This window comes from Scatophagus argus, chromosome 22 (genome assembly GCF_020382885.2).
Source record: "Scatophagus argus isolate fScaArg1 chromosome 22, fScaArg1.pri, whole genome shotgun sequence".
Lineage (NCBI taxonomy): Eukaryota > Metazoa > Chordata > Actinopteri > Scatophagidae > Scatophagus > Scatophagus argus.
The window spans coordinates 9,401,107-9,424,125 of NC_058514.1; the positions used below are offsets into that span (position 1 = coordinate 9,401,107).

At 41.2% G+C, this 23,019-nt stretch overlaps 1 protein-coding gene across 3 annotated transcripts in view; it reads left to right on the forward strand.

Moving 5' to 3' along the window:
* The first annotated feature begins 6,654 nt into the window (after window positions 1–6,654).
* Window positions 6,655–23,019, forward strand: part of prickle1b (prickle homolog 1b) — a 28,488-nt gene continuing 12,123 nt past the window's right edge. Inside the window, exons 1-2 of one of the 3 annotated variants that reach the window (XM_046378672.1) lie at window positions 6,655–6,915; window positions 16,522–16,636. The gene's annotated coding sequence lies outside the window, so the exon portion shown is untranslated. Of the gene's footprint in view, window positions 6,916–16,521; window positions 16,637–22,238; window positions 22,500–23,019 lie in introns of those variants that run through there. The other 2 variants (XM_046378670.1, XM_046378673.1) reach the window with 2 other exon arrangements.

A 23,019-nucleotide genomic window follows, 5' to 3' on the forward strand; every position in this document is an offset into this window, starting at 1 on the left:
GCGTGCTTGTGGATGTGTGTGTTTCTGTGTGAGACATTCCTCAGTATGGTCCAGGAGCTTCGTGCTGTCACACACTTCCTCCCTGAGGCCAGAACCCTGAGGAGGGGGAGGACTGAAGAGTAAGGGGGTTGGCTTGCTACTTCAAAATACTTTTGAAAAATGCACTAAAGGTGCACAGGTAGGTCAGAGCATTTTGTTCATGCCTACAGCTTACACCTAACACGCACATAAAAATCAACGACCATGAGTAGTTGATGAATGTTGAAAATTGGTCATGTTATATCAGGCCCAGTTGACAGGTTACTTCCTTTATTAGACTGAAACACACTAGTGAGTTCCCCCCACTCGTCATTCTTTCTGTTAGGTGGTGCAAGTGTGTGTGTGTGTGTGTGGAACTTGCCTAAAATGCCTGTTGTTGTTTGTTTTTTAGCTCGCCTCAGTAAGCGTTAAGCCAAAAGGCTCGTTTGTTTAACCCCCCCCCACCTCCCCGTACTCACAGAAACACACACAGAGTCTAGTGTGTACATGCAGGAGCTCCTTCTCATAAACTGGGTTGAAAAAAAATAAATGACATAATCGTCACAGACGTCAGTTTGCATTTTAATCAGTAATCATCTCACTGCTCATAGCTCGCATGCCTCACATACCTGTGCTTGACTTTTCACGATCTACTTAAAGTTCAGCAGGAATCCATACAATTTTTAAAAGATGTATGTATAGTTATAAACTGGCCCAGTAGAAAATGCTGGTGTATTTTCAGTTATTTGTTACCCACCCAATGTTACATTCTTTTAAAATACGCTGCATTGTTTATTGCTTTGGAGAGCTGATCATTTGTGGCGGTCTTTGGATCAGCGAAGGCTTAAAGATTAGACAATGTCATATAGGCGAGGTTTAGCATTAACTCAGAGAGTGAGGTAACTACTTTAAGATCTAGAGACAGAGAGGTACATGAGTGGCCCTCTATATGCTCATTGATCCATACAACATGTTTTAATATTGCAGTCTCAAGACTTAACTGGCAAACTATAAATATAACATACAGGAAAATGGAGGAATAAGATTTACACATGATGTAATCTATTATGGATTTCTTGTGTGATTATGTACATCTTTGGTGTAATAGCATAGAATAATAGATACTAAATATTTTATAACTCAAATTATTGACCCTCAGGATTTGGTCATTCTTTACAAATGATGACAATGATAACTGTGTAGAATACTCCATACATGGAATATCTGCTTGGTCTATCACCTTTAGATTTTTCTCACACTGTTGATGAAAGAAACCTCATTAATGAGAATTGGATGTCAGTTCTCCCATGATGCACCACGAGGATCCGAAACCTAAATCTCGAGTTACAGGACGACCAACACGGCTTCTTGAGTTTGGGATTTCATTGTCTTGCAGTTGAGTTCTAAGGGGGGAAACTCCACTCCAGAGACACAGTCTTTGTTTTGCTTTGCAGATGTGCATGAGGTTTCTTTGTAGGCCAAATTTTAAGCGTTGATCCTCTTTGCATTTGAACAGATGTTCAAGTTAAGGGTCTGGATCTAATTGTGCCTCATCAATAGAGGAGGCAGGAACTGATAGCTCTGATTGAAAGCTTTCATCCCTAGAACTTTACTGATATGGTCCAACATCAAAATGTATCTGTTCAGCATACATCTTTAGACCTCAGTTTGAGTGAGGAATAACTCTCTAAAAAAGTAGGGTTGGGTGCATGGGTTAAAGGAAGTAATTCGCTGTGAACAAAGGCATCATCCAGATGTCTAAAATGTGAAATTAATTACAGACCAAACTGAAAGCTTTTAGTTCAGCAATAATAAATGCTTTTGCACCATATAGTTTTTCTCATGACAGATTTTTATTCATTTTAATTCTAAAAAATGTTGCAGACTTAACATTTAATCAGCGACAGAGAGATATTTATCATGTTCACACCCTTCACTACCTTCCCTGAAGGTTAGCGTTAAATCCTTTATCTGAGTCAAGTTTGGGCCTTTCGGCCATGCAGTGACTGACATGTCCAGTAATTGTGTTCCGGAGTGGGGACGCAACAGGAAGCTGCAGGCAGCGATGTGGCGACTTCCATCCACCCATAGTTGGAGTTGAGCTTAACGACCACCCAACCTAATATGGTCAAAGACTTGAGTGTTAAACAGCCAGGATCTCAGGGGTTCAAGTGCCTGACAAAGTGCACAGGTATGCCAGCTATGGGAGCCGAACTGTTGGAGGTCCTGCACAGGTTGGAGGTAGCATGCCGGATGTCCTTAGTGTCCTTAGCCTAATTAGGGCTGTTTGAAAGGTGTGTGTGTGTGTGTATGTGTGTGTGTGTGTATGTGGAGGGGCTGGATGTGCCTTGAGCAATGAACAGCACATCCACTTAATAGGATTAACATTTAACCAGTGCACTCACTCGCTGTCACCCACCTGTCTAAAAAAACACCACACCAGTGAGTCAGGAAACTGTGTGCATGTGTGTGCGTGTGTGTGTGTGTGTGTGTGTGTGTGTGTGTGTGTGTGTGTGTGTGTGTGTGTTTGTGTGTGTGTGTATGTGTCCATTCCTGTAGGGGGGCACCGACTGTTGATTTACTTCATTTTACAATTACCATGCCGAGGTGGCAGGAATTCCAGAAATGAGGAAAGATTATGTTCCACTTGGGGCCCTTACTCTCATAAAAATACCTGAATTAGTTGAATTAGTTGGCTCAGCCTCTCTTGTGTCATACCACATCTCACCCTTCAAGGTCCACTTGTCATTCTGAGTTATTTATTCCTCTTTACAATGCTGCACATGCAGGTAGGGGTGAGGTTCCGTGCTGAGTTACAGTTGGGCAGGACATGAAACTTTAGGCAGTGATTGTTTTTGTTTGTTAAAACGTTAGCTTCAAAATTTGACATTTAATCAATACCATGAGTTAGTTCATCTCAAATTTATGGGAACACTGTATTGGCTGTGTGAAATTATATTTGTATTGAATAAACACAGAAGCTGTAAGCTATAGCAATGGAAACACTGGAGCGTGCCTGTGTGTGTTTACTTTCAGCTCAGCCTCTGACTGAACTCAGGTTGTTTCTGTTACTTCCCTTCTGTTGCTGTAATTTGTTTTCTTGTGTCCATACATTTTGAAGAAGATTCATCAAGCCAAAAGTCAGCCCATGTATGCACAAAGTCTGAAAATTGTCCAGAAGAGTCATGGAGTTTTTGTAGATTCGAACTTTAGCTGACTTCAGTGAACTGACGCATTTGATGACAGCTCAGTGATAACAGTGCAGCCCCCAATGAAGATGACACCGCAGATAGACTAATGACGAGAGAGGCAACAACAGATTACAGGCAGATAAATGTGAAGAGTGACAGTGATCAGACACGCAGCTACTACGCATATGCTAGTTAAAAATGCGGAGAAAAGGCTTGTACATATTGTAGATTATATTTTCTTTTGCCTTCAGCTCAAAGAGAAAGAAACTCATCCCTCAGTTTATTTTTAGTGAGACAGTCAGAGGATGATTCAGACAACATTCCTGTTCACCATCTCCTCCAGATGATGTTTTGGGGACGACCGGACCAATACAAAATGCAGCCCAGATTCCCACAGCTTGATTGACAGTTTTCCTTTAGGCTAAATCTGGAACCACTTACCTCATTCTCACAAAGGGGGTTGGAGGTTCTGGAGCTGGGTTATACAGGGTCACAGAAAAAAAGGGGCCGGTGCCCAGGAAAGCATACTGATTTTTTGAGGGGTATTGCTTGATAATCCTAATGTATTTTACCAAATTTGAAATTGGATTCACAGTACTTGTGCTAGTGGCTATTTGTTGTTTTGCGAGTGGTTGCTATCTCATCTGACATAGTTTCACTGGGTTAAATGTCAGTTTTATGCAGAAATTCATTAGTCACATTAACGACATGGTGTGTGGTTATGCAGTGTTTTTAATGACTGGCTATCACCTTTCAGACCACTCCTGAAATCATATGCCATGTTTTTCAGTTTCACTTTCACTGCTGTCAGTTGTAATATATTGGAGTTAACATTTCCACATGTAATGTGAGCAAAGAAGAAAATCATAATTGTGTTTTATCAGCTAAACAAATTTGACAAATATAGCTATCCATGATATAGCTATGACAACCTAATTTCCCCTCGGGGATGAATAAAGTCATCTATCTATCTATCTATCTATCCTATAGCTGTAACTATCCAGGTCACTGCATAACAGATGAGCCTGGTGTAGATCAGGTAAGATGCCCTTTACTGTCTACAACACATAAGATGCGCTGATAGGAAGATAACCTCTTTATGGAGCAGTTTACCATTCATTGCTCATGACATCCAAGCTGCCATCACAAAGCGTGCAGTCCCACATCAATCTGGATTGTTTTCAAAGCAGTGTTCCATAAAGAAAAGAGAAGAGGGGGAGATAAAACAGCAGGATCAGAGATGTACAACGTGCTGCTGCTGGATCTGACACTTTCATCAACCGTGCTGTGTTTCCACGTACCAGAAGGTGACAGGGGCAGGATTTACTGACCCAGAGGCCCCTTTTGTGCTCTCCAAGCTGCACTGATCCTTAGCTTCCTCTCTGGCTGCATGTGTAGGCCTATAGGCTTACCTTTTATACCCCTCTCCCTCTCCCTGTGTCTGCTGTAAATAGGCTTAATGTTACAGATGTCTGTGTGCGAGCACAAAGAGGTGAGGCAAAGCACAGAGACCTGCTCTATTCTGCGTGGAGGCAAAGAGAACAGGTGGAAAGAGAGCAATTGGGACACAGAAAATGATCGTATTTCACCTTAAAAGAGTTAATAATCTATGTGTGTGTTTTAACTGTGTAGTTGTAAATGTGTGTGTGTGTGCTGTGATGCACAGTAGATGAAATCAGTGGTGAGAGTAACCGCTAATTCAAACTAGAGGGAGCTAATGCACATTTCATTGAGTGTTTTTATTATTTTGTTCAACTTTTTTTCTACACATTTGTTTACATCCTCTCCCAGGGTCCTAACATTCATACTCCTCCTCGTTTTTGGTGTTGGGTGATCTATGAATTGAAGCTTATTCTGCTGCTGCACTCATTATAAGTCCCTCTTGGAGCTAAAAGACTAAAATGTGAAATTTAAGTTATAAATCAAGCTGTCAGATGCTGTCAGAGCAGCAGCCAGCAGGGTGAACGAGGGCGTCCATGGGTCCCTCGCTGTGTGGGCTGACTGGCTGGCTGGCAGGGACAATAAGCCATACTGTTTGACCTGGTCTGTGTGTCTGTCCCACTGCCAGGTTCACAGACATTCAAACTGCTTTCTTCACTCCCCCGACTCCACAGTTGAGACTGAAAATTCAACCCAAACTCTCAGCTCGACAAATTAGGATCTGCTACCTTTTAACTCTTTATTGCTTGATGTTTATCCATCTCTGTGTGAAAAAGAGTTCCTTTTTGTCACCATGACCTAAAATAGTATCATGAGTGTGGCTTTGTTCATCCATTAATTTTATTAAACAATGTAACTGACCTCATAACAGGTTATGGACTTGCTTCTGATTAGTTCCTCTCATGATCAAGGACACTTTTTTTTTATTATTAAAAACATCTTATGATGCCATCATTTGGTACATTTTAATATAGAAAGTGCAGCTGTGGCTACACTGTAGAGTTACATGAATCATTAGTTCTCAACCTCTTCCTCTTCCTTGTCTTTTGCCACCTGAACAAAAGCCAACCCTAAATTTAAATTTTGTCAGCGATTACCAACACTGTGGAAACCAGAACAAAAACAAGCCAAGTGCGTGTTGTTTCAGTGAAATAACATTGTCATGATGCAAGTTAATGTGGGAGCCCCCACAGTTTTTAGACCTAAAAGACATAAAGCTTTTCTGCACGCAACATAGACAGCAAACCCAAGATCAAAACAATCTTGATATAGATGTAAAAGTTTTAGTCTTTTGAACTGTTTAGAGCGTAATGTTTCAATAAGTGTGGGACACAGGTTAAAATATGGAATTATTTCTTCAATGGTGAAAAATCTCTTTTCAGCATTGAGAACAGGAAAAAAATTCAACTTTTATTTGTCCAGATAAGGACTCCGTCACTTTTATACAGCTACACACACAGTTTCATAGTACAAGTCCACAAACCAATGAGTGACTTTGTGGAGGCTCTGTCCTCTATTTATTATCCAGTCTATAAGTGTGACATATATGCCATACACATGAAGGTTAACTGTTAAACACCACCTACACAACTTTAATAAATCCAATGTAATTGTCAGTCTAGAACTAATTCATTCAGGTATTCCTTGTAAAACTCTTTATGAAAAAGAAGTGAACCCAATGGACATTTTATTATGTAGGCCTAATTGTTCCTGTATTCCTATGGGAACTGGCATAGTCTCTGTGGTGGACACTAATGAGTTTACATTGACCTTAAAATATTTTATGCTATTCTACTGGGAAGATCGCATGTTTTTGAAAGCTGGACCATGTGGACTTGATTATGCTTCTAAAATACATCCATAAAATCATGGCTGTATACAGTATGCCGTCTGCCTATATGTGAGAAGGAGAGGGAGGCGTGTATGTGAGGGGGGGAGGTGGAGTGGGGAGGCGGGGGTGAGGGTGAGGGCTTTCTCTTTAAACCAATAGGCGCAGAGCAGCGCTAATGTCATTTCTCGACGCTTTAACTTTGTGTCAGAGCTGCGCAGCGCTCAGTCCCGGTACGCGTCCGTATGTCTCTGTTTCTGTCCATGACCATGCACTAAAAAAGCCTACATCCATCGAGCTGAATCAGGACTTGCAAACACACAGCACTGAGTGTGTTTGTTTGGATGCAGTCATCCCGGATGCTTCCAGAGTCGTGATTTTATTCTGACAAACGGAGTATTCAACCACGACCCCGGACAAAGTTGTTGCTTCTGAGAGGTAAGTGTCTTGTATTGGTCTCTTAACTATAGTATAATTATCCTATCTTATAATTATCTTATTTTCAAATCGATGCAGCCTTGTTTTAAATGAACATAGTCGTCTGTGAATGCTTGAGTTTTCAAAACATTTGTGATCATGAAGAAAATACTGCAGGTCAAGTACTGAGACGCTCAGGTTTATTTTTTGCCTTCATCTGTTGGAAATCATCATGCACCAACAAGGTTAAGAGATGGAAACGATTTGTCTCTCCATTACTTCTGGGTCAGACACACCAAAGCGAGAAGAAAAAGAGTTGAGGCTCTGTGAGGCATGTTCCCTGAAGGAGGAAAGAAAAAAAGTGAAAACTGTGGCTGAGTTTAGCTTGGAAAGTGCGTGTGCGTAAAGACTTAATGGAGGGGTTGCATTTTGGTTTCCAGATGTGTGAACTCAGCTGTTGCGTGTCACTCAGGTGGTCTCTCTCGCTCTCTCTCTCTCTCTCTCTCTCTCTCTTGATCTCTCTACGAGCTCACTCAGAGTCTTTTAATGCGGCTCTTGATCTCTTCGGACACACACCGCTGTCGACAGACGATCCACAGAAACATTACAAAGTGAAGCCACATCACTTCGGCCACACAACAACTGACGGCACGGGACGGCATCTTCTCATATTCACTCATACCTCAGACTGAAATGTACTTTTCAAACAAACCTTCAGTACAATCAAATTGCTTCAAGATTATGAGAGAGAGGTTCTCTCTATATAATTGAACTAATCTGCGTTTTTCTGAGATGCTGTTATCTCAAAATGTCTGAAAAATGCGTTCAAAGAGTGTTTAATGAGCCCCATAGTGAAGTCCTTAGATGTACTTTTCAGAGCTGTGTGCTGTACTGAGGCCAGTGGTGGCACCTAGTGGTGGGACAGATTTGTGAAGATGCTGCACTGAGAGCAGTGGGCTTTTAGAATGAGTCTAAAAAAATATCTGAATGTTAATCTGCAGCTTAAATTTAGAGATCATTAAAATTTGAAGTACACTTTCACTGGCAGTCCTCTGGAGTTTTCATGCCATGCAAGCTTGGCTGCTGTATTTGAGTGACAAACTGCTGCACAGTTAGCTGATCCAGGATGAGAGCAGCTGGGGATCAGGTGACTGAGGTGTATTCCCCCTCTGTGGGAGGCCAGTCAGCCAGACTATGCTACACTTTGCTGGGGGTATACACTCTGCAACACTAAGCCTTTGTTAATGAGTACGTATCTGTGTGTGTGTGTGTGTGTGTGTGTGTGTGTGTGCTTGTCTGTGTGTGGTACAGGGCGCCAGTGCTCGTGGATCTGTACGTCTGTTGCTTTCTTATGCTTGTGTCCATGCAGGGGTGTTTTTTTGTGTGAGTGTGTGTGTGTGTGTGTGTGAGAGAGAGAGAGGTGTTTGGAACCAGGAGTTAAGCTGCTGTTAATTGGTCAGCCATTTGAACCACATGGGAGACTCAGGCAGTAGCTCAAATGATTGGTATGCTCAGCTCAAATGACCTGCTATAGGACACAGCACTGATTTTATTTTAATTGATGAAAAACAGGGTCTTACAGGATTCTTTATCTCATATAATTAATGCGATCACCCGCAGTAATGTGTGCAGCATTAGAATTAGTTTGAAGAAATTGCTCAACATGTCACATTCATTAGATCTCACTCCCTATAGAGGGCGCTGTTTAAATTGTTGGTTCTGAAATTTTCTGAATTTCATGAGTGACAGCGTTAACGTTTAGGTGAGTAGATTTTTAGTGTTTTCTATGTCAAAGTGTAAGCACCAATTTCTTCTGAGTTTCTGGGATTATACTAAAACAATCCCTACCATTAAAAGCTCATTTTCCAAATTTTCCCTCACTTTTTAGTTTTCCCAATTAAAATGACACAGGGACAAGCGACCCCTTAGTGTGTGACTACCAACCCCACGAAGGAGGTTGTTTCCACCAGTGCACAGGATACAGTCCATATATTTTAAACAGAATAACCTTAAGGAGAGCACCTGGCACTTTACTTTTACAACATGCAATACAAGCCTAATCGATTGAGGAGAGAGTTTCTGAGTGATTCAAATGAAAGTCAAAAGTGTGACAACCAGTCCTTTTCTCCCCGACACATAATATGGAGCTAGAGCCAGCAGCTAGTTAGCTTAGCTTAAATAATTGAAGGGGTACACAGCAAGCCTGACACTATTTCATTGTTCATTTAGCCTAACCTATAGATGTAAGCAATAAGAACAGAAGAAATAGCCTGACATATAACCAACCATAAACCCACAAATTGTTGTCAATGTTGTTTTTTAGCATGAACTAAACTAATAAGATAGAAATAAAAGATCTTTGAAGGTGCTTGTAGACAGATTTTGATACCTTTAAACAGAGACAGTAGTTTCTCCTTGCTTTCAGTTTTTGTGCAAAGCTAACCGCTGGCAGTAGCTTCAGATTTAGCATACAGATATGTGGTCTCAATCTTTTCAGCTAACTCTCCGAAAGAAAGCAAATAAGAGCTTTTCCCAAAAGTAAGCTGGATTAGAGGCATTTGGATCCTTAATGGTTAAGTTGGAAGGTATTTTGCTGGTTTAACAAATAACAAAGAGAGCCAAGGTGAAAAGGTTGCTTTTATTTAAACATGTCAAAGTGCAGAAAGGAAGAAGATGTTCTTGCTCAGGAGGATGTGAATCACAGGGGAGGATGATGCAGTTCTTGAGCAGACGACCTTTGAGGTTTAAACAGAAAACAGAGGATGACAGGATATGTAGCCTCACACAATTATGAGCATAACTTTGGCAGCAGAAGTGGACAGATTATAAATGCAGCCCCCCTCACTTTTTGTTTATGCACTAATTCTAAATTCACATTCATTTTTCAGGTTCTTTATCCTACAGTCCTTTCTCATATGCAATCCAGATTCTCATTCTCCAGTGTGGTTTGAGTGCCAGAGAGGAAATCCAGCTTGGAGATTGTTTTGATATTGTTGGACAGTCTCCTGGAAAACCTTTTTGTTCAACCACCAAGGGTGTTCTGGATTTAGTGCTATTGGCCCGTTAGTTAAACCACTTCATCTGATCACAACAGTAAAAATGTTTGAAGAGCTCAAGATTGCCGTGTTTTACATTTTCTTGTTTGAAGCAGAATAGATTTAATGCAAAAGAACATGTCGCCGTTTGAACCAACACGAAGACAAATTCTGCAACTTTTGAATGGAGATCGTGTAGTGTTTCGGAACAGTTTCTAACATTCACAGTGGATAATATTCTAAATACAAACTAACAGCATACACATTTTGGATGGTTTGCCGTCGGCTGACTCTGGATCAGGGGGGTCATCCAGCTTTCACAGATTTCTTCTGTGGCAGTGTTTGACTTGGAGCACAGATTGGCATTAGATTAAATAAATGGAACCAATATGAAACATAAACATGAATGTGAATTGTGTGTGTGTTTGCGAGTGTGTGTGACTCTTAAAGAAAAAAAAAAAAAAGGAGAGACCTCCATCTATTAGTAAGTCAACACTGTTCTGTCTGTGCTCCTCTGTGAGCCTAATACCTCAGACCAGCATGTGTACACACAGGCAAGTTTGTGCTGTCATACAGGAATTAATCGAGTGTGGGGTTGTGTAAATCATTCCAAACCTCAGAAAGCACACCCTAACACATTCACAAACACACACACACCAGCCAAGCAGCTATCCTCCAGTTGTGTGTCAAGGGCCAAACACTGAACAGGAGAAACAGAACAGTGAACAAGACATTTCTTGGAAGAACAGAGAGAAAACAAGTCTCAAAGTAATATTATGAATTTTAATGTGGGTACAACCCAGTTATCCTAGTTATCTGTGTGATTGCATACATTTAGTGCTGAGACCAAGCAAAAACACCAGTTCAGGTTCTTCGTTTTTGAAGGAAATATTGCACTGTAAAAGGTGAAAGAGAGGATAGTATTGTGTACTGGCTTACAGTAGCCATAAACCATGGCTATGCAGAGGAGTTGAAGGGTGCAGTCAGTGTGTAAATGTGTCTGGGGAGGCTGGGACGGCAGTCCTTGATCTACAAACACTAATCGTGATCCTTGTGCTCATTGAGTGGTTAGAGACCAAACCCTGCAGGCCGCATCGTCTCCACAAGCCTGGTATTATGGTCAGCTTGTGGGGAGGAGAAGTAATCCAGGGCTTAGAGGAATATCAGTCACTGAGTAATGGACTCTGAGAGGGAGCTGCACTCAATTCTGTTAAAACTTGCAGAGAAGTTGAAATAAAGTTGCCCGCAGCACTTGCTAAGTGAAGCAAAGCTGTGGTGTTGTTGCGACTTCCTGACTCGTGCCTCTGAGTGAGAGTCGATTTGGCACCACCTTAATTACCTATACACACAGCTCTATTTGATGATGATTAAAGCCACTCACACACACAGATACACACACCCAGACACAGCCAGTCGCCATCCGCAGTGGTTATGGAGACATTAAAGGTGATGATTATTAGATGATAATAATTAAAAGGCTTTAAAGCTCAAGTAAACAGTATAGATAGAAGTACAGCCTCATATAGGAAGACAAGATTGCTGCGCAACAACCACGTAATTATTCCCAGTTAAATGACCACCCTGAGGCAGAACACAAATGATAGCTTTCTGTTTTGTTTTTGATTGGGGAAAAAACATGAAAGGTCTCCATAACAGATTCTGGTTTGTTGGTGTTACATCCCTCATACAATGTTGCTGTTGTGAAGTTAAACGTGATCATGTTTCACAATTTGATGTGCAGTGGTTTCATGTTTTCAGTTCAGATGAAGGAACCACCCTTTTCTAAAGCCACTGGATAATGTCAAAAATGTATCACTGCAGAACCGAAAACAATCCTGCTGTTGTTAGTGAAAAGCTGACATTTTGGAGATACATGTTTTACATGCAACAGTATTTTCGTGTCATCCAAACGTGGTCTTTTTTCATCAAGATAGTTAAAGCTTGCAACTGTTTGCATCATGCAAAGAGTATTTTGAAAAATGTCCTGAAATGTGACACCTACCCTTTTTGGCATAAAAATTAAGTATATTAGATGCAGAAAGTCATTACTGAGCCATCGCCTGCGAACAATAGCTCTATTTAAAAGGCAGAACAACTCAAAAACAACATAATTATAACTGCTAATAAATATTCCAAAATGGATATACTGGGAAACACTTTTTTATGTGAGTCTGGGATTAATGTTTGTGTGTGTGTGCTTTAGGAGAACATGACTTAGCTCCTGCCTGCTCTCCTTAAATTAGTCTCGTGGTCTCATGTGTTGGACGGCGTGTTCCTGAGGCTAAGAAGAGCTCCTGAACTGAATGTCTCTACTCAGGCCTAATCAGAGACAGTCTGCTCTTTTCTCCCTCTACCCCTACCTGCATTTCTGTCCTACACTTCACCTCTCTTTAAATATGCATGAAGCCTCAGATGACACAGGATATTCTCACGAATTCAACTCTGTTTTTTTCATGAACTAATCACAGTCAATATGCTTCAGTAAACGGAAGCAGATGAGGTAGAGAAGAATTTTGAAGCTTGTTGACAAATTTAAGTAGCCCCGTTACAAGAATACATCCCTATGATGAAAAATTTAGTTGACATTGACATAATCCCTCAGCTGTTGGGTGGTCAACTGTCTCTGCAGAATTCTCTGGAGACATGTCCTATCTGTCACTGTATCTCCATGTTGCCTCACACCATCCCAGAGGTATACCAGCCTCTTAATTCACCCAAAGCGGAAATGGCTCCATCCAATCTGATGCCAATCAGAGTCAGGAAATGGCCTGTTGTGATAAATACTGTGTAAGTGAGGGTGGGAAAAATTACAGGATTTTCACCAAATTTGCCAAAAGCTGCACATTGGTTTTTGCTTTCATCACAGAAGTCCTACTTTCAGTCTGAAAAACACATCAAAGCAGCTATAAATAATACTGTCCTGCCTATGTGCAGTGTGAAAGTGGTCAGTTGTAGTCAGAAACGCACACTGAAGCTCTGTGGAGTGTTTTAACATCTTTCAGCTCAGTATTTTGATTTTGTGGGCTGCAGATTTATCATTTTAGTTACTCACAGTTGATTTAGGGATAGCATCCAGTAGAACAAGCTCTAAAACACACTGTGTTATAGGACCAAACAGCAAACAAAGTTAGCAAAAGGCAGGAAAACATAATAGATAGCGTTCATGTTTTTATAAGAGGTAAACTGCCTTCTTACATGGCCTACCCTCTATATAAACAAGCCTTCAATTTTTGTTGTGCTCTATGGCATGTAATCAAGCAACACTGTGTCCTTCAGCAAGGACAATTTCATCTCCAACAGAGGGAGAATGTAAAAGATTTTCAGCCGTAGTGGTGAGCTGAGGAAAGCTTGGGGCTTTCCAAATTCTCTTCGGAAAACCAGTACAAACAGTGATTTGACAGTTGTCTGGGTTTTGGATCCATCCGCTCCTTTTTTTTTTTTTTTTTTTTTTTTTTTTTCGCCTGAGAATGGGAGCTTAAATTGCCACTTGCATTAATGAGATAGTAAATAAATGTCTTTTGTTGTTTACACTAATGACCTCAAAAACCAGACAGTAAACCGGGGGCTAAGGCGTTCATTATCCCGAACCAGCCAACCGTGAAATCCAACATGTGGGGGCTTGTTTATATGTGTACGCATGTATGTATCTCCACACATTTTCTTGTTTCCATATGTTTTGATTTATGCAGTACTTTACATAGATCCGCTAGAGTGTGTGAATGAGTGAGTGTGCATGTTCCCTTCAGAGAAAGCCCACAAGAATCCCCTTCAGGCCCTTTCAGACATCTGGTTGCGGATGGACAGCTTATATCTCTGAGTAAAATGTCCAGTTAAGCCCCTGGGATCCGCCACTGCGCACATCATTACAACCCTCCTTCGGCTTTGCTTGGAACTTCACTGAAACCCTATCGTTTGGTTCAGAGGAGTACAAATATGCTGTATATCCTTTTATACTACTTCCTCCCCGGTCCGTTTCCCATCTGTTGCAGATTAGTCTTCAGTGTGTGTTTAGAGAGCTAAGCCTGTCGCCAAATGGGACAGATAGTAAACCCAGAAGGTTTTAGTCAGAACTGTCAGGTAGGTCTGAATTAACAGAGAGGCCAACTGAGGATATGGCTGGCTGAGAGGAAAGACTTGGGAGTGGGGGGCAGGGGGTTGAAGGAGATAGATAGACAGCAAGAAGGTAAGACAGGCTCCCAAATGACACAGCAAGCCCACCAAACGGCTTGTCTGTTTACCCATGAACCTCAGGCCCGCTACTAGAGGGTCAGTGTGGAATGCCAACAGCGGCTGCCTGGTCAAATTCAACCACAGTGCCCTGGAGAGGAGAGGAGACAAACCCCCCGCAAAATGGTCAGTCATGCCACTTTCCCTGTGATAGTGGGTTTATTTAAGCACGGAGCTCAAAGCTACTTTCATGTAACACATGGCCTCAATATCTGTCGCCCTTGTGGCATCCAAACCCGCCACCAAAATGTTACCGTTGTCGCGCTGAGCTAAGCTGATATCACTCGGCTGTTTTGTTACCCGTCTCTTTTAAAAACCTCTGTTGTCTCAATCGCTGGCTCTGTAACCCTTGTAAAGCTAAACAAAAAGCTCCTTGGGAATTTGCTTTTGGAACTGACGGCTATATAGTTTCACACACACACAAACACACACCCTTCTCCAACACTATGCTGCCTTGAGAACTGTGCCAGCCCATGTAGGCCAAACTTCAGCCTGAGTGTGACAAAGTGCCTGAGGCTGTGAACTTGGTCAGACCCGCCGTTCCCACCTCTTGTTGTATTTCCAGTGGCAAATTATGGGAAAGTGAGGGTGCTGGTTGTGTAATACACAGCCAGTTTATGTGTGTGTGTGTGTGTGTGTGTGTGTGTGTATATACATATAAATGTGTGTTTGTCTGTTCCGCTTGATTGATGTGCCATCCCTCCAGGGTCCTGCCATTAAGCCTCTGTGTACACAACCCCAATCCCTGGCCTACATCTATCTCTTATTCAGAATTCATTGGGGATTCTTACACACACACACACACACACACACACACACATACAACCACACACAGCTTTCCCATACTAAATGTGATGCAATGCTGCAGCTTGTCTTGCGTGATATGTCATCATAGGTAGCTGTTTTTACATTTTCTCCTCTCTCTCTTTTTTATGGTTTTGTTTTTCATAAGCGATACTTACATGAGTGGCACCGCTCATTAAAAGCCCTGACTTATCTGTTTGTTTTGGCTGAAACATGTGACACACAGTAAATCAGTCAGATGGATATATAGATTGATGGAAGGACTGCACGTAATGGCAGTAACAATGCTGCATCTCTCTTAGATCACAGTATCGTTAAGGCCAGTAAAAACAAAAAACAAGTTCATTTCTGACACATGCAGCTCGAGTCTGTCATTTTTATTTTCCTGTTAACGAAAGCAACAGAAACTGGTTTCTCTTATTGTTGCCTGACAGTCTTACACTTGCGACCTAATAACAGCTCATCTCTGACTATTCTTTGAAAAGCAGCAGGAAGATGAACATAATCCATTTCCTATAATTAAATTGAAATAAAACTGCAGTGACATGTACCTTTTTTTCCTGTCAACAAGAATGAGACCATCTGGTTCTTGACATTTTTCATTTTTATCATCCACCTATCAGCTCATTTCTGTTCCAGTTAGAAATATCTGTCTGTTTGTTCTCTCCTGTAGAGAATAATCACTTTATATGTGAGGCAATGTGATCACAGCAGCCTGGGATTTTATTAATATGTTTCAGACACACAAACACGCACCCACCTTTCACAGTGGTGGTTACAGTGACTTCTGGCTTTTGTTAAAGGAGGAATGCATCACTTAACAATATCAAATTAGGGCTTGATGGGATGCACCAGACACACTTCTCCCTCTCTGTCTCTCGCTTACACACACACTTTACTGTAATGACAGTCGGTTTCTATTGTTTCATATTCAGTTTTATAGATTTCTGATGGCGTTTCTCACTTATTTACCAGTCTCTCACTGAAGTGGTTAGAGTGTGTGAAGCTACTCCCTTTTTTCATACAAATTCCTGGTATTATAAAAGATTTGTCACACTGAGGTCAGCTGAGAGTGATTCTGTTTGATTTAGTTGGCGATTTTAGCATCACTCGCTGCTGAGAGGAAGGTAGGCTCACTGGATTTGGCAGGGGAAATGTGTGCATGCACATCTAAAATCATCCAATGTACTGGACAGAAATATAAAGGAAGGACAATGTGCTCACTGTATGCTGGTGCCAAGGATTGCCATTTATTACCCACAAGATGTACTCTCTGTGGTGTTATTAAACAAATACTGCAACATAGAAGCAGTGCAGGCTCCAATGGGATAATCATTTATTCAGTACTAAATTACAGGTGTGGAGGAGTGTGTCTTTTTCTTGTAGATACATATCAACAACTAATGTAGGAATGCAAGTAGTATGAGTGTAGAATGATAGATATTGCACAGTGGAAAAAAAATATGTGCATATCTTTTTTTTATCTAAGATCTTGGTTGCCATTATTATAAAATTTAGAGTAATACATTTCATCATCCATTATCAGTCTTCTTTTCCACAGGGGATACACAACCCAGGTCCCTGATGAAACAGTTTGTATCCAGGAGGATACTTGGTCTTGGCAAGACATTTTTTGCCTACAGGGACCATCTGAACTTGTATGCAGTTCAATTCAGGTAATAGCACGTATTAAGCAAGTTTGAATGAGATAAACCCTGCCAAATCATGAGAATAAAGACAGTAATGAATAAGTTAGCTCTCAACATGTACTGGGAGAGCCTCCGTACTGTTTTGGACAACCCTATTATTTTTTAAATACCATAATTCCTCAACATACTCTAATCAGCCTGCAAGTAGCGACGGGATTTATAGAAAATCCAGTTGAACTTCAAAATAATTGCCTACATATGCAGGGATATAGGCTGAACAAAAAGCACAATGAAGACTGACAGATACACATGCAAGGCTGAACAGTAGCTGCATTGAAGAAGAAATTAGTTTTAATTTGCAGTGATTTATCCACTATTTTGGAAGAGAATGAATAGAACATTTAATAGCATCTCTTGGATGCACGCTAGTGACTGAAGTCGGCTCTAGTTTCCAACACTGAAGCAGATAGTTTTATTGATGTTGTGAAAAATCACAAACACTGGTTGCAAATGCAGGGTCCATGTGCAAAAGTTTCCTGTCTAGACAGGGAGTACTCTTGTAAAAGTAGATTCAGTTAAAGATAGCAGCTTAAAGTCATTAAGGTTCATCCTCTGGGCACCATAAATGTTTGTACAAAATTTCATGGCAATCAATCCAATAGTTGAGATTGAGTTGATTTTAGTGTGGACCAAAGTGTTGGACAACCAACATTGCCAAAAGACAGATCAACACTAATAGACTACCTACTTTGCATTTTACTTGTAAATGGTGTAAGTCTTGTTCTGAGGAAGAAGAATCTTAACTGAAGCTTCCTAACCCAGTCCCTACAGAAGCTTCCATCACACTTACTTGACAATTTCCTGAATTTTACAGCATTTTTATTGCTGCTCCTATTGTCCCAGAGGTGTGTAGGGAACACCCTTCGGTGGTTAACAAATCTCAGCAGAGGGTTTTATGACCAGAAACTTAAATCACACTCAACCTGGGAGTGTCAGGGAATATTAACACCAACCTGGTGAGCCCACTGAGCTGCACTTCCATGGACCATCAGCGAGTCGAGCTGGTGGGCCTTGTTAGCGAGGGCTAAAGATCCATTTCCTGGTGTGAAAGGCTGCTGAGAGGCGTCTGTCGGTGTGAATGTGGCTGAATGGGGAGGCATAATGGATGTGAATTGAGACGGGGATCTGAGGCATTTTGTAAAGCAGATATGTTTGTGGGCTGGTTTGTCAGCTTTTGTGCATGTGGCCTATGTAAGTGGGACATTGCTGATTTAAATCAGAAATAGTTACAGTCAGGATACAGATGACTTTATTTGTAAAACAACATATGGAGAGATTTGTCTTGCAGGTATTGGTGTAACTATGTTAACAACAAAGCAGTCCATTTATCACAGGGCTACACAGAGAACTAAATTTTAAATTTACTTGCAGTTGGAGGATGATCTTTATTGGAAAATCAAGTTCCACTTTCAGAGTCTGAAATGCCCCCATGGTGATTTATTTGTCTGGGCTTGTCAGCTTTGGTTCGGCAGTGTTACTTGTTGTGTTAGGAATCTTCTCAAGATTGTTCTTGTAACTAACATAATGAGTGACTATCTGAGACCAACAAAAATCATTATCCTATTTGTACAGCTCATTGGGTCTCTTCCGTCTCTATGATGGAAGGCTTTGGGTCCTGCTTTCAGATGTAGCTCCTTAGGACAACTATAAACATATGTAGGCTTCAGACAGACCAGACACAACTTGGTCAGACAGGTGAGAGTGTTACGGTAGCTTTTTCAAGACTTTTGCTGGAGATTTATTTGCACAATCTTGTCATGTCATAATGTATTCATACTTTATGCTACTTTATTATCAGGAATGGTCTTCATGCTCTTAGCTTAGTTTTTTTTTTTTTTTTTTTTTGAGGAACTGTCTTGTTGGGACAAGTTGGGACATGTAAATGTCCTTGTTGATTGCTGTTTTAAAGAACCAGAGGGATGTCTCCCTTTATATTTGCATTGGAAGGGATCATTTAAAACCTCTTCTTGCCTCCTGGGGTTGAAACATAGTGCTGGTAGAGTCCAGGTGTGAATGACTGTTATAAATGAAAATGAAGCACAACGCTGCAGAAAAGAGCACTTATGGTCAGAACAATAAAGGTTAAGAAAAGGCCAAATCGCCAGTCAGTGTTCTGTTCCAAGAGATAAATGAAATGTTCAGACAGAAGGAGTGAGTAAGTGTGCCTGGTATGTGTAAGAGTGTGTGTGCAGTCAGTGTGCAGTCCAGACTTGGTCTTGGATTTCAAGTATAGAAAAGGCCACTAGATCTTGTCTGAACCTCAGTGCAAAGCATTTGCCAAGGAAAGAAAACTCTGCTCAGAAAGTCCTTTGAGAGACCTGATCAAACGTTTGCTGTCAAAATTACTAGTGACTTTACTTGGCTCAAGGTTGACCAATATTTTTGGCCAGTAAAGTCCTTTTAAAACACTGGATATCAGCCAAAGGTTCCTCCATGAAATCAGATTCATTTTTTTCATTTGAAGCCACTGTGTTTTCTTTACCTTAGAACAGTTGTGGGTGGATCTGTCAGCCTTTAAAAGCTTCTTGTGAAATGTGAAGCTGCAAGTGAAGTGATATAGTTTCAAATATCGCTGAGCATTTGCCATTTTCCAAGATGAATGAGATTTCAAATTAAACCAGTTCTAACTCTTGGTGAAACTTTGCATTTGTGCACGTGTGCTATGTGTGTATCACATGTTTGTGTTTGTAAGCGCTGGGGTCAAAAGCCACTGCATAAACCCTCCATTAGTTAGTTCCTGCTCGTCAGCCTAAGACATGTGAATGAGACCAGGGTATCGTCCATTCAGCACATGTTCATTGGCTTTGCAGACCGCTGACGCATGACGTCTAGGCCTTATAATGGGTTATGACCTATTAAAAAACAATTTTATATTGCAAATAGAGAACTGGGTCGGCAGTTTCATTGTGATCCTATAAATTTAAAAGCCCAATAAAATTCATGAATCCAAAAATAAAGAATAATACAAGTCCAAGACTTCTTTCCATTATGTTCCTTGCCTGCAAAAGATAACCAAATCTTTAACTCCAACAGTAAGACATTCTGCAGTGTTTTGCCTTCTCTCTCCAGCAAGGAAGCAGAGGAGACAGCAAGGTCAACTGTCCTCTTGTGATTTCTAAAGAACTATGGGTCTTTGGCCACAAGTCTGAAAGGCTGATATCTGCCCATTGTCTGGGATAAAGCCACTCATCGTCTGACCTGTCCTCTATTCACACTGGAGCATTCCTCACCCACTCATTGTCTATTTTCGTCATCAGAATAAAATACTTGCCTCTCACAAATATAGAGCTTTTCCCCTTTACCCGTCTGCCTGAGATGTGATTTCCAGAGCTTTCGAAATGCATATCGAGATAAACATCTCAGGAAACTTAATGCACATCTTTCGGAGGGTTAAACACAAAGTGGCTTTTGCAGAGTGGCGCCAAGACCCCTGGAAAACTTGAGAGCTTTTCTGAAAGGTTTACCCTCTGACTGGACTGCCAAGCTGCTCTCCGTCTCTCTCCTCTCTCTCAACTTCAAATATGCGTCGGCATGCCAGGAAAGAAGGCCATATTGGCAAAGCACATAGACAATCACATCTCTATGCACACAAAGTATCTCTCACTTTATCTCGCTCTTCTAAGCTAGTTAGCTAACGGAGTCATTTCTCATTTCTAACAGGTATTTTGGCATGTGACAAACAGCTCTGTTGCCGTCTTTGCAAGTCACTGTGTGGGGTTGTCACGGGAGAGGATGTCTTTGTCTCCTGGACAATTGAGTAAACTCATTTGTCATTTTAGACTCCTTAAAAGAAGCCGTTGTTGCTTTCCAGCCTTTCAGAATGACGGATGGCATGGAGGTTGTCCAAATAAATTATATCAAACTTCCCCAGGCATCAAGTGATTTTTTCTTTTATTTGTCCACAGTTTTGTGTGCAGATTGGGTTTCTGCGCTTTCCCCCCACTTTCTCCAGTACAACATGTTCAACATTAACATTTATAATTAGTAATGCAATTGTCACCCTTTTCACATGGTGGATATCTCATTTTGGAACACTTCTGCCAGATTGTCAGGAGTTTCCTGAGGTGAGTGAAGTGTTCTTTGACAATAATGTCATTGTGATGCTGTGCTGAAGTGAGAGATGGGGACGGGGGGACCCCTCTCCTCTCACTCATTCAGATCTCCAAAATAGAAAGGGGGTGGTGGTATCATTGACACGGTCAGCAGACAGATCCCCTGCATGAAAATTTCCCAAGATGGATGAGGCTGACTTTGGAGGAAGCACAGTGAATATTTAACCAGGAAAAGCTTCAAGAAGACATAAAGGAGTTTAATGGATCACATGGGAAAGAGGTTATGAGCCAACACAGAATTATCACTACAGCATCATGGAGTTTTATTGCATCTTTCATCTCATTGTTTTGGTTTTCTGGCCCGCAACTGTTATATTGGTTCACACTCACAGCTCTCATCAGCACCTTTTTTGGCCAAAATAGGTAGCTCTGTTTCTCTAAAATCCCATCATGCTCCTCCAAACAACAGATAGACAAAGATAAGCCAAAATTATACTTTATAATAATTCCACATCTGAGTTACTATGGAATATGTGTGCATGCATCTGTGGGGTATGTCCTCCAAGTAGACTCCAGAAATTAGAAAAACACAACTGCTATTCATCTGTCGTGTATCCCAGACTTGCTCTTCCACGTAGCAGAGCATTTAGCAACTAAAAAGCGTGATATTTTTCTCAGAAGTCAGTTGAGATCAAAATTAGAGCTAAAAGGAAAGTGACTGTTACATAACATTCATCAGTTGTACAAAGTTTGCCATAAAAGTTTGCCATTAAAGGGTGATAATAGGCAATTTGTTTCTGGACAGAAGTAAGTTATCACAAGTTCAGCCTCACTGATGTCCTTTCACCGTAATTTGCCTCAGCTTTGTGCTGTTAGCTATTTTATAAAATAAGGTTTTTCATTAAATAGCATTTATAGTCAAACACTGTACTCTAAATTAGCTCAGATGAGTACACAAATGATCAGTTTTGTCGCTGAGATTGTGGACCATCTGGGCCAAAAACACTCAGCCACTGAGTTGAAATTGATGTGACATTATTAGAGCAAGAGCCATGAGGTTGATCAGCCTGGATGACCCCAGGAACCATTTAATGACAGCGAGAGCTGGGGGGGATCAGTCATTTGCATCATAAATAGAAATTTTGTCTTGGACGGTTCCTGTGTTCTCCTCTTGGAAAGTGCTGTGAAATTGTTCACTGTGATGCATGGTAAAAATCTAACAAATGAAATTACAAGTCTTTTCAATAAGGAAGGAAGAGCTGAGTTTGAAATTGACTTTGGATTATTTAGCCTTGACTACTTTCTTTTATAGAGAGTGAACAGCTGTCTGGCTTGTGGAACAAAACATTCAGAAAGAATAAAATGTCAGGCTGAAAGAAAAATGTGAGTGTGAGAGTAGGTTGGATATGTCATCTGGTCCTCAGGAATCCTGCAACCGAGTTGGGGGGTGGGGTGGAGGGCTTGGTGTCACTCTAGTGGAGGAAAGAGTCTGGGGAAAGGTGGGGTGTTGACTGTGTGTGTGTGTGTGTGTGTGTGCATGTATGAGATTGAAGTGCAGTGGCAGGCGATTTGCTCTGGAGGGGAGGAATGAGGGAGGGGCCGACAAGGCTTGGTTGCCCCAAGAGCACACACACACACACACACACTCACCCACTCACTCCCACACACTCACAGGGATCAGAGACACTTCAGATAGAGACGTCAATTCTCTTCCCTCGTCCTTGCTCTTTGGAACTTGAAATTTTGGATCAGCAAATGGATTGTTCCCCAGCTACAGAGTGAGTGCATATTTTGAGACTTCCCTTTTGGATGACTGTGACCCTCATAAAGCTGAGGCGTTGCAGGAATACTTCCTGCCTGAGTGGGATCTGAATCTGATTAGAGCATGGATCCGTTGAGCTTTATGCTGCAGACATGTAGCCAAAGCTCGAGTGCTGTGTGACCAGGGAATTGTGGAAGTGAATGAGAGCTTTATGTGAAGGTGGAAAAGGAGATGCTTTTCCTGGAGGTAGGAGGAAAGTAGATGAGTACTTCCAGTAAGTGGAACATTTTTTTTGAATGAAGAGCCCTTTTGCAGAGAATGCTTGGACCTAAGTTCCACTGTTACTTAGATCTGTTGATGAGGAGACATGCAATGGACTGTGGGAGATTTCCTTGGTTTTAAGCAACAATGTGCTGAGAAAGAGCAGAGGAGGATCAATTACTAAGCTTGGCTAAAGATTAAAGTGCTTTGTGTCTTAGAGGTGATCCTTCATGTATATATTACTCTATTTGTGATATAGTGTGTGAGTATGTGTG